Source organism: Eurosta solidaginis, chromosome 3 (assembly GCF_040869045.1).
Source record: "Eurosta solidaginis isolate ZX-2024a chromosome 3, ASM4086904v1, whole genome shotgun sequence".
Classification (NCBI taxonomy): domain Eukaryota; kingdom Metazoa; phylum Arthropoda; class Insecta; order Diptera; family Tephritidae; genus Eurosta; species Eurosta solidaginis.
This window is the reverse complement of record NC_090321.1, coordinates 180,532,882-180,548,940: the sequence shown is the minus strand read 5'-3', so window position 1 is coordinate 180,548,940 and position 16,059 is coordinate 180,532,882. Positions and strand designations below refer to the sequence as shown.

Genomic DNA, 16,059 nt, shown 5'->3' with positions numbered 1-16,059 from the left:
CTTTTACCCCCCTGCGAAACGCGTTAGGCTTTTCCAAGCATAACCAAATTTTGTATGTGATATCTCCAACCATAGTGATATCTACTTCGGGTATTAGATAAAAAGAAAAATCACTTTTATTTTTTGAGTCTCCATAGAGGAATTTCAACTTCGACCCCCTGCGACACGCCTAAACCATCTCCAATCGGGATACAAATTTTTGTGCGATATAGTTGACCGTGGTGCAACGGATCTAGGGGGTGAGACTGGAAAAAATACTACATTTGATTATAAGGACCACCCTAGTGTACACATTTATCGCCCGTATATTGAGCACCCTTGCGCCAACGATCCACCTGCATTGTGGCCTTAAGGTCTCACTCGAAGCGCAGATAGGGAATCAGGTAGTCTGTTCGTCTTGTGATTAATGATGCTATACTACTGTGGCCGTATGGTCGGCGCTCAAGATGTCCCGAGGCACCGAGCCTGGTTGCATTTGTTACCGCTATGTTCTTTGCTACCAGGTGTACAAGAGGAATGTGCAGAATGGTACACAGTGCAGCCGTCGGGGTTCTTTTCAGGACTCCCGTAATGCTAAGCATTGAGAGTCTGCATACCCCTCTAAGTTTTTGAGGTAGGTTGTTTTTTGTGTGGCTTTCCATCAAACAAGAACTACACAGTATAGAATAGGGTTTACAATCGCTGTAAAAACTCAATGAAAAAAAGAAGGTGATAAGCCCCACGTACACCCCAACATTTTTTTACATGCATAAAACGCCGCTGAGGCTTTCTTCACCCTCTCATCCACGTTGAGCTTCCATGACAGCTTACTTTCTATGATAATTCCTAGATATTTGGTCAAGGTCTCTCCTGTAGGGCCACCCCTCCTAAATTAGACCTGGTCCAATTTGGGACCTTATACCTCTTTATAAATAAGACCATATCCGTCTCCGCGTTGGCTTTCAGCCCGACATTAGATGCCCATGTATGAATATCCCGAAGCGCCCGATCCATCAAAGAACTAATCGGTGGAAGGCACTTTCCTCTTATGTCAATTGCAAAGTCATCTGCGTAAGCCGTAAGTTTTACGTGCCCCTCATCGAATCGCCTGAGCAGTTGGTTGATGACCAGCTTCCACAGGAGAGGCGAGTGATGGCACCCCTCCATGTGGTGTGCCCCTGTCCACTGATTTCGTGGCATCGTACAATCCCCATTGTGATGTAATCTACCTGCAATTTTACATGCAGCCGACCCATCTGGTTAAGGCTGGATGTACTTTAATGTAATTAAGACCATCCATAATCGGCCATTTAGAAACATTGTTGATAGCCCCGGCAATGTCTAAGAAGACCCCTAGAGCATATTCCATATATTACGGCGGCCAGACTAATGAAAAAATATTGGGCTGTCCTGCGCTATCTTTGGGCACATGAGCCACATAGTTTTTATTAAAAAACACGTATTTTGGGGTGCTAGCTTCACGGGGTTTGAACATTTTTCCCCTCCTATTTTTTTCTAAGAGTGGTAATAATAGGATAAGCTATCCTTGGGTAAACGAACCAAAGTATAAACAAATCTGAGGAAATTTCAATTTGACATTTTTTTTACAAACAATTTTTTTCCAACATTGCGACAACGAAAAAACAGCAGCCTTAAGCCTCATCATGCGCTTTACACGGTGTATTTTGTTTTAGAAGAACTTTGTTATTTAGATCTCCGACAAAGCCTTAAATTGGGTTTCAGTCAAGATGCGGAACGTTTTCATTTTCATGGATTTTGACTTTTGTGGTGTACCAATAATAAAACCATAAAGAAACGACACTCTATTAAAACAATCCATGTAAATGCAACATTAATTTAAGTGCATCAAGTTTATGCAATATGTTCTTTCAAAGCTCTTGGAATCGTTAAACTATATGGTTAGCCCCAAAATATTTATGTATATGTTACTCCAATGGGCAGGACATTCTTTATGGTCAGAGCACTAAATAAAACCGCAATGAACTATAACTAAACTTTTTTGTGCATACGTCCATGCTATAAAAAAACTCAACTCAAATGACCGAAAGGGCTGGCTTAATGCCAAACAAAAATCACAAACGCTCTGTCCATTCGAATTATTTGCGCATCAGATTGAACTGAAACAAATTAACTTAAGTACAAACAAGGACTTCATTTGGGTTAAACAATGGTGCTGTAGTCAATTACTTAAATTTAAGGAGACGATTTGAGTAGATATCCACGCCTCTGTGCAATATCACCTTGTTTTGCTTATGGGCTTGATATGATAAGACCCTTACGCAGCTCAATCAAATTTAAAGTCCCTTTTGAAAAAAAAACATGAGATAGGATATTGTTCCAACAAATTCCGTTATAGAATGGTTTCAAATTGTCAGCGAAGCTAGAAATATACTCCACCCCAGCCTTATGACCACATGCCAAGCTGACAGTCAGTTGAAGCCGTCTATGTCACAAAAGTGCTGGAAAATATTGTTAAAATGTGTTATCTGTACTTCGTACCCTTCTCTAATCTTTTTATTTTTGCGGACTCACCCTTTCATCTCCCTTGCGGAGATCATTACCTTTCCGCTGTCCTAGCTCCCTAAGGCTTATATACCCCATTCTCCCTCCTTAATTTCCAAACTTCAAATCAGCTGGAAGTCGAAGGTCATTGCCAAAAATTACCTTTGCGGGAGTTTGGCCCGTTGTCTCATGCACTGCCGATCGGCAAGCCATCAAGAATATTGACATGTGTGTACCCAACTCTTTATGGTACTTGTCGACTACTTTCCTTAAGTGTTCCTCCAAGGTTTTATTGAAACGTTCCACCATACCATCGGACTGAGGATGCAATGCAGTTGTCCGTGTTTTTCGAATGTCCAATTTCTTACACATTTCTAGAAACACCGCTGATTCGAAATTCCTGCCTTGGTCGGAAAGTAACTCCATTGGTACACCGTATCTTGCAACCCAATCGTTTGTAGCCACTTCTGCTACTGTTTCCGCTTCTTGATTTGGGATTGGGTATAACTCTGGCCATTTATTGAAATAATCTATAACCACCAGTATGTATTTGTTTCCGCGGTTTCCAGTAGGAAATAGACCTGCTACATCCAAGGGGATCCTTTCAAATGGCGCATGTGAAATATACTACTTCACCTGGCAATGAATTCGGGTTTTGGGTCCTTTCATTCTGCTGCAAACCTCGCAGTTGGCAATCCACTCAGTGACCGACTAACGGCAACCGACCCAATAGAATCTCTGCTTAATCTTCTCGAGCGTCTTCGTGATTCCAAGATGACCCCCACTTGGACCGTTATGTAGCTCACTGAGAACGTCAGGAATCCTTTTCCTGGGAACAATTATCAGTTTCCTCTTACATTGACCATCTTCACTCTCCCATACTCGATGCAAGCAACCGGATATCAACTCTAAACTGTTCCACTGTGCCCAATATAACTTCGCAATAGGACTCTCTCTCATCTCCTCCCTATTTGGTTTTTCGTTTCGTTCGAGCCCTTGCACAACATGTGACAGGTCTGTATCTTCTAGCTGACATTTCCTTAGCTGTTCCATGTCCCATTCATCCGAACACGTTATAGACATTAGCCGGACATCTATAATGTCTTCTTTAGCCTCGGCTTTTGAACAGTGTTTTCATTCCAAAAAACATGGTCTTCGTGACATTGCATCAGCATTTCCATGGGTACTACCTTTTTGATGTTCAATGGAAAAGTGATAGCTTTGGAGTCGCTCGATCCACCGTGCCAATTGACCTTCCGGATTACGGAACTGCAGGAGCCATTTCAACGCTGCGTGATCTGTCCTGACGCGGAATCGCTGCCCGTAGAGGTACTTGTGAAAATGTTTAATGCACTATACCAATGCCAACAGCTCTCTCCGTGTAACGCAATGGTTCCTCTCTGGTTTTCCAATTGAATGGCTGTAATAGGCGACTACCTTCTCCTGTCCCTCAACCAGTTGTGACAAAACGCATCCTATAGCATATTCGCTCCCATCTGTATCTAGAATAAATGTTGCTCCTGGAATCGGATATGCCAACATTGGGGCAGTGCACAAACGCTCTTTCAATGTTTGGAAAGCCACTTCTTGCTCCTTCCTCCATCCATTTTTTCTTGCTAGCTCGTGGAGGCTATGGACTACGTTGGCAAAATTTGGTATACATCGGCGGTAATATGTGCACAGCCAAAAGAAACTCCTCAATTCATGTAGGTTCTGTGGCATTGGCCAATCTTTTACAGCCTCTATCTTTTCATTCGCAGTGCAGATGCCCGCTGTCGTAACCTTGTGACCCAAATAATTTACTTCCTTTTTAAACAGCGAACACTTTTTGGAACGTAGTTTCAGACCAGCGCCAGCTATTCTCTGGAAAACTTCCTCTAAGTTTTTAAGATGTTCATCAAAGTTCTTGTCTAATACGATGATGTCGTCCAGGTACACCAAGCATGTTTTCCAATGTAGTCCTTTCAATACCTGATCCATGAGTCTTTCAAAAGTAGCTGGTGCATTACTTAGTCCAAAGGGCATTACTGTAGACTGCCAAAAACCATCTCTGACATTGAAGGCTGTTTCCTCCTTGTCTTCCTCTTTCACATCCACTTGCCAGTAGCCACTTTTAAGTCCAGTGTGGAAAACCATTTTATGCCAGATAGCGAGTCCAAAGTGTCGTCAATTTTTGGCAATGGGTAGCTATCTTTTTCGTGACGTGGTTCAACTTGCGGTATTCTACGCAAAACCTCATTTTTCCATCCTTCTTCTTCACGAGTATCACAGGTGAGCTCCATGGACCAACTGATGGTTCGATTACGCCGTTGTCGCTCATTTCTTGTATGATTTGATTTACAACGTCCCGCTTCGCCAGTGGAACACTACGAGGGGCTTGACGGATCGGCCTCGCGTCTCCAGTGTCAACTTGATGTTTTACAACTTTGGTGCGACCTGGTTTGGAACCATCCTGGTCTAATATGTTGGCGTACTTTAGGAATAGTTGTTTTGCCTTACTCTGGTAGTCTTCCTCTAGTCCCTCCGTCCATGCCATGATGTCATATGATCAATATTACTAGTTGAAACGTCTTCCTGGAGCTGTTCAAAGTTAATAACTAATTCAGCCTCTTGGCATTTTCCCAATATAGCTCCTTTGGTCAGTTTGAGTGTTGACGGGAACTCATTGAGTACTCTTACCGGGATACGTCCATCTTGTTTTGTCATAGCCGGGATTTTTCCTACAAGTACGTTCGGTGTTGATTTGTTTGCTTCTTCGACAACCCACAATTTGTTTGTCTCACAATCTCAACCAACCTTTGCCCAGATGACTGCTTCGGATTTTGGTGGTATTTGCTGACTCTCTTCCACCAGCATTCGTTTACTGCTGTAGCCTCTCTCGTAGCCGAAATTAAGTGGCACATCCATGTTCTTATATCGCATCGCCTTACTTTGCATATCCATCTTGATGCCTTGGTCGATTAAGAAGTCCACTCCAATTATGATTTCATCAACAATCTCTGCCACTATAAAATTGTGTAGTACCGTGACATTCCCAATTGCTACTTAAAAGTGACGCTGTTTCCGGAGTCAATGCATAGGATACCGTTTCAGCAAATGTTAGCTTTGGGTTTGCGTACGTAGCTCGCTTCGTTTCGACGTTGCGAGCGCGGTGGTAGCGGTTTTGCAATTCTATTTGGTAGATTTGTTTCCTGTGTTCGCTTCCGTAAAGTCTCTCGACAGCAGCCATCAATGCTTCATAACTGTTCCATTCGTACTCTGGAATAGTCTGTAAGATTTCAGCTGCAGGCCCTTTCAATGCCACGAATAATGCAGCAACTTTATCATCCGCATTCCAGTTGTTCACTGCTGACGTCTTCTCAAATTGTGGCTTAAAGACTTGGAAAGGAACAGAACCGTCAAAGGATGATTTTTTTACCTTTGGATTACCCGCTGAAACTGTAGGGCTCTTTACTTGCAACTCCTGTATATGACCTCTCAAAGCTTCTTTCTCGGCATCAATTTTGCCCTCGAGCTGTACAATTTTTGTACCCTTCCAGCTTTGGTGTTACCCTTGCTTCCTGTGCTTCTAACTGCGAAGACATTTGTGCCACCTGCAATGATAAGCGCTCCTCTTGAGCTTCCATCTTTGATGTAATATGTGTCGATATTTCTGAAATACGCGATTCTTGTGATTCCATCTTGGAAGTTATGCGTGTCTCTTGCGATTCCAGTTGGGATGCCATATATGTCTTGTGTTCTTCCAGTTGAGTTTCCATCTTGGATGTTACTGTCGACGTTTGTGCAAATATTGCAGCCAATATCATGTTCAAGTCTGTGCTCGTAACTGTCTGCCATGTCTCATTTTCTCTTAAATTTTTGTTGCTGTCTCTTCCGCATCAGGTTGAAAGACACCTGATGCCTTTCGACTCCATAAACTCTCGTAGCCGTGCTTGAAGTTCGATCTTATTGCCGGTTGTATTCAATCCACAGTTCTCCAACTAATTTTTCAGTTGCTGGATCCTTAAGTAACTTAACTTCGTCATTCCTTGTAGTGCTCTGCAACTCTGGAATTTATTCAACAATTCCTCTTCTGACACCTATTGTAACGAATTTAGCGAAATTCTGCTTATACCACCTTCTGCTAACGTTCGAATCGCTAAACTGTTGAATAAATAACTCCAATATTCAATAATGCAAAATGATCTTTATTAGACTACTTTGAGGGTACTTCCCAATAACACTTATACTTCATAACCAACAGCGTGCTTAAATCAAACTGATTACTGATTACTCAGATTTATCCGCTTATATACTCTCTGTTGCCTTTTCCACCCATTTCTCCTAAGGTCTAGTAACTTCGCGAATTTCATGCTTTGTTACCAGCCATATATGTTCATGTATATTTGTAGTTTATAGTCTCTCACATAGCCATATGCGCGTTTAAATGTGAGTACTACTTCGGCTGATGGTGAGTATCTCTCTGCTGCCTTGTATGCACATGTGTAAAAGATGATTGATTTGTTTTACGTACATACTGCTTAGTATCGGCTTAGAGATGGTAGTATCTCTTAGTGATACTAATATTCGTCACAATATGTTATTACACAACTCCAGGAAAAATTTTGGAATGGGCGTTCTCCAAAGATGTTCTGATTTAGTTTTCTTCTTGCAAAATGTGAATAGAATACGTTCTGGCAATGGTGACAAAGACCTTGAAGATTTAAGTGAAGTGGTGACGAGGCCGCTTTTAGAGCACCCTCTTGTGATGCAGAAGATGGGATTCCACCTGAGGTTTTAGTTTTCATCGTTGGTTCTGAAAAATGAAAATTTAAAAACAGTCGATATCTTAGAACCGAAAATTGTTCATACCAAATGGCCACGTAATCAATTCCAAAGAGGTTTAGAAATGACAGTGGGATAGTCCCGAATTAATCCCCAAACAGTTTTTAAATGTGCTGAAAAATATCCTCAAATAGTACTGTAGGCCCTAACTGATCTCGAACATTTTTGAAATGATCCCAATGAGATTTCTTAAAAATATGGCAGTGTTTCGTAAACAATCCACAAATGGTTCCGACTTTATTCTAAATGAGTCTTGAAATTATTCAAAAAAGATCCCGAAATAATTCCGAACTCAACATGTCACATGATCACATAATGTTTTCAAAGTTCGCATTCAAATTTCGTGTCCTATTACCGACCTGCGACCATAGTCTTGTTAAAGGTCCACTTTTTTTCAATATATAAGCGGTCTGTCCACAAAATCTCTATACAGTGGCTATTGGGCATCCATGGTTAGGTTAGGTTAGGTTCAAGTGGCTGCCGTCCACATTGGAGCGGCACACTTAGGCCTTTATAGCCCCATTGTGAAACCACACGGATTTGTTCCTTCTCTCCTAATCAAACCACTTCGTTGAGTTTATGAAGCTAACTAAGCGTCTTGTATTGACCTCAGCTATATCAGTCAGATCTACGAGAAACATCTTGCCCATAAAACGTTGCCTTTTTCTACCGAGCGCAGGACATTCACGGAGTATATGCCTAACAGTTTCAGGCTCTTCTTCGTTGCCACAGCTTCTACAATAATCATTAAATGGAGCGTCAATCCTCTCCGCATGCGGTCCAATACAAACATGACCCGTAAGAAGACCTACAACTAAGGAAATATCCCTCTTACGGAGGGTGAGAAGCTCTCGCGATCTCTTCTCATTCCATTCCGGCCATGTGGCATCTATCATGATGCTTCCACCTGACTCCCGCTTCCATCACTAGAGCCTTCTTTATCTTGAGCTTGCAGGTGGAGAGCGGCATGCCCAACCTCTCCCCGGATGGCCAAAGTGGAAGGGAGGTATCCTTTCTTGCAAGCTCATCCCCATCTCATTACCTGGTATGCCCTTATGTCCCGGAACCCATACCAGATGCAGAGTACAATGTTCAGTAGGGCGGGTCGATTTAAAAATCGCTCATTGCTCTGTAAAAATCGTATTCGTGTCGTTGAATAAAAAACCCACACAACTATGTTTACGACATGCAAATGCATCACAGTGATGCCTTGGTTTTAAAAGGGGGTTGTAAAAACGCTAATTTCTAATAATTTTTTTAATTTCTTTTCTATTACTAAGTTAAGTTCATTTTTTCATTTACATATGTTCTGACTAAATAAATTTCTAAAGAGAAAAATAAATTCCAAAAAGAAAAAAACATAGGCATTTCAAAGTGGGATTTTTCAAAATTTGCCCCTACGACCCAAAGGGGGGGACATCAGAATTCGTTTTAGAGCTATGGTTCCTTCGGCAAAGTTTCTTATTTTGATCCCTAGAATATGATTTTCCCAGAGCAATGTGCGATTTTTTTTGCCTCCCCACAAATCGACCCGGCCTACTGTTCAGCCATCACGTTAAGTGATCTGCTACTACAGTTTCAGAATTAGCTGTGTCAGAGTAAATGGCTTTCAGTGCTCCATGACTGTCTGAGAAAATTGAAATGTGCTCCTGAGAGACTTGTATGGCCGCAAGCTCGGCCTGAAATACGTTACAGTGATCCGGAAAGCGAAACGATCTTTGTATCTCCAATCGTTCCACCCCCTCCGCCCCTGTTATTCAGTTTAGATCCATCTGTCTAGATCTAAATGCTGTCAGTGGGCCAATTCGGGTCACTCACCCACTGTTCCCTCTCAGGGATTAATATGTCGTATTCCTTTTTAAAGTTGGTATGTGGTTTGCAGAAATCTGTCCATTCTGGTATGCAGAATCTGTCGAGAATTTCATTATGTTTGCAGTGAGACCATGTGGCCAGTTTCCTCAGTCTAATAGCTGCACATGCTGCATATTTAATGCCTACTATATCTATGGGTAGTAGGTCCAGTATTACATTCATAGCCTCCGTTGGCGTTGTGCGGATGGCTGCGCTTATGCATAGTAGTGCAGATCTTTGCACCTTTTGAAGAGCAAGAACCGTCGAGGATTTATTCAGGGCGGACCACCATACCGCCAACCCATATAGCAATATTGGCCTAACTTTGGCCGTGTATATCCAATGTACTATCATAGGGGACATACCCCATTTCCGTCCAATTGCCCCTTTACATGTGTAGAGGGCAACCATGGCCTTACGGACACGTTCCGTGGTGTTTTGTGTCCAGTTCAATTTCTTATCAAGTGTGAGCCCTAGATAGTTGGCGGACTCACTTAATTTAAGCACTGTGTTTGCCAGCTGTGGAGTTGAGAGACGTGGTATCTTATACCTTCTCGTAAAGAGCACCAGCTCCGTTTTATTTGGGTTCCCGCTCAGACCATTATCAATGGCCCATGCTTCGACCCTTCTTAATGCCATCTGCATCATATCGCAGAGAGTTTGTGGAATCTTCCCACTTATCACCAAGGCTATAGCTTTACAGCCCCTCCTCTCCTCCATGTCCCTTAGCAGCTGATTCACCGGCAAGACCCACAGCAGAGGGGATAGGACTCCACCTTGGGGAGTTCCCCTACTGACGAACCTGCTCACCGATACCCCTGCAATTTCTGCCAGTACTACCCTGCATAGCAGCAATTGGTGCACAAGACCCACCAGCTGAGATGCGATGCCCAGGTCAGTCACTACCTTAATGATTGAGACGGGTTTAATGTTATTGAACCCTCCTTCTATGTCTAGGAAGGCTGCCAGGCAGTATTCCTTGAAGCAGAACGATCTCTCTATGCACGATGTAATTTCGTGCAATGCCGTTTCCGTTGATTTACCCTTCATATAGGCGTGTTGTGCTTCAGAGAGTTGGTCATTCATTGCCTCCCTGATATATGTTTCCATCAGCCTCTCCATCGCCGTTAGTTGAAACGAAGATAGACTGATGGGTCTGAAGCCCTTAGGTTTCGCGTGGCATGCTTTGCCTGCCTTGGGAATAAATACCACTTTAGATATTTTCCATATACGTGGGATGTGGTTTAGTGCCACGACACCTCCTATTATGGCATATAGCATTCCAGTGATTGTTGCATAGGTGTAACTCCGTCCGGCCCTGGAGTTTTGAATGGTTCAAAAGATTGGATGGCCCAAGATATCTTATCTATTGTAATTAGGTTGTGCAGTATAGGTTGCACTGTTGCTTGTGTCAAGCTTTGTGAATCCCCTGGTTCGTTCCTAGCTGCACCTAGAAAATGTGTATCCAGCAGTTGATCCAGGGTTTCCTCCCCGGTTTCGGTCCACGAACCATCATGCCTTTGCAAGCAGCCTGGGGCCGTATTAGCTGATCTGGAAAGTACTTTCCTGAGTCTACCCCCTTCAGACACTGTTTCCATGCTGCTACAGAAATCTCGCCAGGAGGATCTTTTGACTTTCCTTAGCTCAAACTTATAGTTTCTAAGATGTTCTTTGTATACTTCCCAATGCTGCTCATCGCCAGGGGCTTTAGCTGCATTGAAAGTGGTCCTACTTAACCTGCGAAGGATTTCGATTTGTGAATTCCACCATGGTGGCTTCTTTTTACCCCTTTGAATTATCTTGGGACAGACTTTATCTAGTGCCTTTGGGGCATGCCCCCGTGAAGTTATTTACCAGTTTTTCCAGTTCTGGTATGCTACCTGGTGTTTCGGGTACGCTCTCAAGTGGCAATATCTTAACTAGTTCCCTAATGTATTCTTGCCAGTTTGTACTTTTAATATTTCTGGTGGCAGCGCTCTGCTTTTTCACCCGGTCTAATTCGAATTGGATGTAACGATGGTCAGAGAATGAGTGATCCTTAAGGACCCTCCAGTCTCTGACCAACTCTTCCGCATCTTCTGAGAATAAGGTGACATCGAGAACTTCCCTTCTTGTTTTTGTAATAAAGGTTGGTTCAGTTCCCCTATTGCTTATGATTAGTCTAGAGTTTAGGATGAAATCAAATAGTAACTCACCCCTTTCGTTTTCGTCATTACTCCCCCAGGTGGAGTGGTGAGCGTTTTCATCTCCTCCCAGTATTAGTGCACCTGATGTAGCTTCCTGACGGTCGATGTCGGCACCGTCTTGTCATGGGCTAGATAAATTGATGATAGCCTGATTTGACTCATACTCAGGCTCAGGCTGATCGTTGTTGTGTCTTCATCACTAAATTGAGGAAGAAACAATATATTAAGCTTGATACTAACAAGTATACACGATTTTGGCTTTCCCGAGGTGCCACAACTTACCAGTGTGTAGCCGGTGGACTTGAGTCCGCAAATGTTTTGTCCTATCACCCACGGCTCCTGGATGAGGACAATATCAGCTGCCCCTTTAGATGTCAGTCGGAGCAGCAGACATCCATAATGGCGACTATATTTCAAAGTTGCCTGTCTTTTTCATATCAAAGAACCGGAATTGTGAGAATACCTACTTTTTCTTGCCGTTATGTGATATATCACCTACCAGTCTCTTGTTCTGCTGGTGTGTTTTGAAGAAAGTCCAGAAAAAGAATAGTCATCCCATCATGACAGATACTCTCTATTCTTAGATTTTTCTACTCCCTAACTTGTGTATGCTAACTCTACATTTGTGATTCAGCATCACTCAGTAAAGTGTAATTTATACATAGCCTACACCAGATATAATTAAAAAAAAATTTTATTTAAATTAAAAAATTTTGTAACTCATTACAGTTAGTACTGCTCTGCGTTAGAATATGACTATGTTTTCTTTGATAAATTACGTGAAGAGAATACTCTATTAAATTTCAAAATAATAATAATATTATGTTGGCGCGATACACCTTTGCAAGAATTTAGGCGGAGGTTCTTTTGGTAGTGTGCTACATTTAATCAGAACGGCATTTGCAGTCCATGCGAATCTTTGCTGAGAACTTTGCAAGGCAGAAATATATTTGTAGAGCTTACGAAAAAACTGCGATGAGGCGCTCTTTGAAAAAGAAATTGGCTAAGGATTTTAATCTTATATCGGGACTTGAACTTTGAATATTTGGCATGATAATCTAACACCCTAGGCATTTGCCAACGCAGCCGCCGACATATTTATGCACGGCAATAGTGTTGTCGTTTTTGTTTTTATTGTACTCCGAGCATGGAAAGTTTAAATTAAAGCTTTTGAGAGTAGTGGAGAAAGAATTAAAGTCATGCGCTCTCTAAACACATAAACGTATTTACATACGAATAAGGCGAACTTAAAAAATATATCAAAAACTTTTTATGGCAAATCTTTCAGTAAGTAATGCACATTAGGGTGGAGGAATTTTTTTTCATCAAATTGTAGTTTTAAATAATAATAAAATATCGATAAAAACTAGGGACAAGAATCAATTCGTTCCTTATTACGCAAATTATCGACAAATGGATTGATTTTTAGTTATAGAAAACGGAGTTCGGTATTGTGTGAATTTGACGTTGGAAACGTTGCTATAGCAAATATAACCTACGAATCGTGAGAAACTTTTTTCATTTAAAACATCTTTTTTAGCTATTCGGTTTTGAAAAAAAAAATACGGGTGTTGATGTTGCGTTTTGGCAATGCCGTATCAAATTCATAGCCATGTGTTTTGTTAGAGTACCGTAAAAAATATGCTACAGAAGTTTGCAATGCAATGATGCTAGACCATTTGCACAAAATCCTGAACTCTCTTAATATTTTCCTTTTTCGAAGTAGGTTGAACTGGCCGGTCAATAAAGACCTCACATAGATGGATGTCTATTGTACGGTTTTTGCAACTTTATATCACGGGTCAACACAAAATTTGACTTTGACTTCAAAGCATTAAATTTCAATTCTTTAGGTCGTAATTTGACGAAAAAAAAATATATGGCAAGAAAAAGTTTGCTTTCCTTTTTGGGAAACCGCTTGAACCAAATTTTTCAAAATCTGTGGTTTTAATTTTTACCTGAAAATGTAACAATTCAAATAAATATTTTTATTTAGTTTTAATATCGAAATAACTTACAAATAAGTAGAAAATGATTTAAAAGTGTACACTTTTACTTGTTCTTTTATGTTCATAGGTACTATCCCTCAGTAAACCCCAAATATAGGCTCACATCATGTTTTCATTATATTGGCCGTGATAACGTTGTTCGAAGAAGAGCCTAAAAGTTCTGCTTTACTTTTCGGTAAATTTAAATCTCTAACCAAATCATTCAAATCTTCAGTAGTGATGAAATGATGTTTTGGTTGTTCTGGTATCAGTAAAAACTCCTAAGAGATGATCCACTTCTCTGCGATAATTTTTCCGGTGGCTCTGGTACTGGTCGTGTCAGATCGTGCGCGACTGGAACAGAAGAATATTCAAGATCCGGATATTCGATAGGTTTTGCATTTTTACCTCTACGTATTTTACTCGGATTCACAATAGAAAAGTAGCAGTCTTTAACGTGGTATTTTGGTTCTCGGAAAATTCTTGGTGTTGCAAGTATCATAGATCTTTTCTCACCTCGATACCAACCTAAAATATAGAAAGAGAAATCACTAGGTTTACTTTATTTAATTTACTATTTAACTAAAATTTGCTTAACTTCCAAACATCTTTTACAATAACTATAAGCAGCATATGGAACCCATGTCTTGTCTTAATTCTAAACAGGACAGTCAAAATATGCTTCGTAGGCTTCACAGAGGATGAGAGATGTATTTAATTCATATTTTATACATCGAACTTTAATAAATTGCCCACATATATAACAAAAAGCATCAGCTGCATACTTACACTTTCGCGACGACATATTAGGGTATTCTAGATTTGTACAAAGCACCTGATCGTTGTTCAGTTATCACTCTAGCGCCATGAGTATTGTTATTATAACTATTACGAAAGCAAACTTTCTGCTGAAAAAAGGCATTTTCATTACACTTTTGTTTATAATAAAACACAAAATCGTGAAATAAACTTAGAACAAAGAGTTTTAGAGTCGAGTATTTTCTAATTGACAAATAAAAAGATGATAAAAAAATTTTAAGGACTACCTTTTTATAAATGGACCAAAAAATAGAAGACAATTTTTCTTTTAATATAGACATAGCCTTGTTGAATTTTGACTAAAAAACTATAACAATAGCCCTTGAAAGAATTTTGGGATTTAAAACTATAAAGGTGGAGCGCAATCTTTCAACTTAAGGCAAACCATGTACTTGTGATTAACTAATTGATTATTTAAAATTTAAACACGCGATCTACCTTTATAATTTTAAATCCCAAAATTCTTTTACAAGAGCTATTGTTAAAGTTTTTTTAGTCAAAATTCAACAAGGCTATGTTTGTATTAAAAGAAAAATTGCCTTATATTTTTTGGTCCATTTATATAAAGGTAGTCTTTAACATTTTTTTATCGTCTTTTTATTTTCAATTTTTTCGTACTGCCTGCAAAAAGGCAATTGCAACTTTGATTAGTAATTTAAATAATTCCAAAATGAAAATTCTTATCTTTATTTATTTGTTCAAAATAGCAATATTTAATAGAATTAGTGGAATTTTCGCTGACAAGACTGGAGAAAACAACAGAATTCCACCTCGCATCATAACAAGAGAATTCCAGCTCGTTTGCCAGCTACTTAATTTGCACAGCTGAAAATCGTTAAGAAATTCGCATATGCCTGAAAGTCCAAAAGAATCGTGGTGAAAGTCGCGTACGCCTAAAAGTATGCAAGGACGTGCATTGAGTTGGGCCTTCAACGAGGTGGTATTCTACAACGCCTGCAACACTCAGGAGGCTAGCCATGAAGGTATGGCCTAATCTTATAAATATTTCGACTTGTGCGTTACGTAGCTAAAATTTTTTGATCAAACATTGCACTGTCACCGAGTTTTAAACTATATTTCAGGTTTCAAGCCTCTAGATATCCAGGAAGTTAGTTAGAAATCGATTGCAAGATTCCCAGTTTAAAACTAGTTTTGTCAATATCTCGATCCATGCGCCATCTAGCGGAATTTTTTGGATAAAATATTGCATTGTCATCGAGAAGTTACTCGAAAATCGATCGCAAGATTCCCCCCGTTTTTAAAGGATTTGCAGTTATCTCGACTGGCGCGCCACCTAGCAGAACTTTGTTTTCTATAAGTTGTATCGTCACCAGGCCTCTAACTAAGTGTCAAGTTTCAAGTCTCTAGGTAACCGGGAAGTTAGTTAAAAATGGATTGAAAGATTCCCAAATAAACATTTTTTTTCTTACTATCTTGTTCCGCGTGCCACCTAGCGAATTTTTTTTGGTCAAATGATCCATTGTCACCGAGTTCTGACCCACGGCCCAAATTTCAAGTCTCTAGCTTACCGACAAGTTACTCAAAAATCGATCGCAAGATTCCCCTCGTTTTTCAGGGATTTGTAGTTATCTCAATTAGCGCGCCACCTAGCGGAACTTTGTTTTCTATAAATTGTATTGTCAGCGGGTATCGAACTATGTGCTAAGTTACAAGTCTCTAGGTAACCGGGAGGTTAGTTAAAAATGGATTGAAAGATTCCCAAATTAAAATTAATTGTCTTAATATCTCGATCCATGCGCCACCTAGCGGAATTTTTTTGATAAAATATTGCATTGTCACCGGCGTCTGACTTACGGCTCAAGTTTAATATCTCCAGCTCACCGGGAAGTTACTCAAAAATCGATTGGAAGATTCCCCTCGTTTTTCGG

At 40.4% G+C, this 16,059-nt stretch overlaps 2 protein-coding genes across 5 annotated transcripts in view; one reads left to right on the top strand and one right to left on the bottom strand.

Moving 5' to 3' along the window:
- NaCP60E (Na channel protein 60E) overlaps positions 1 to 16,059 on the top strand; it is a 641,026-nt gene that overhangs the window by 91,319 nt on the left and 533,648 nt on the right. The gene's annotated exons all lie outside the window — the stretch shown is intronic.
- Positions 1 to 16,059, bottom strand: part of Tpc2 (Thiamine pyrophosphate carrier protein 2) — a 535,063-nt gene that overhangs the window by 91,728 nt on the left and 427,276 nt on the right. For 2 of the 3 annotated variants that reach the window (XR_010951158.1, XR_010951159.1), the window contains 2 exons: positions 13,760 to 13,879; positions 13,320 to 13,705 (listed from right to left, as the gene is read on the bottom strand). The exons of the other annotated variant lie outside the window; for it this stretch is intronic. The gene's annotated coding sequence lies outside the window, so the exon portion shown is untranslated. Of the gene's footprint in view, positions 1 to 13,319; positions 13,706 to 13,759; positions 13,880 to 16,059 lie in introns of those variants that run through there. 3 annotated transcript variants of the gene reach the window in all.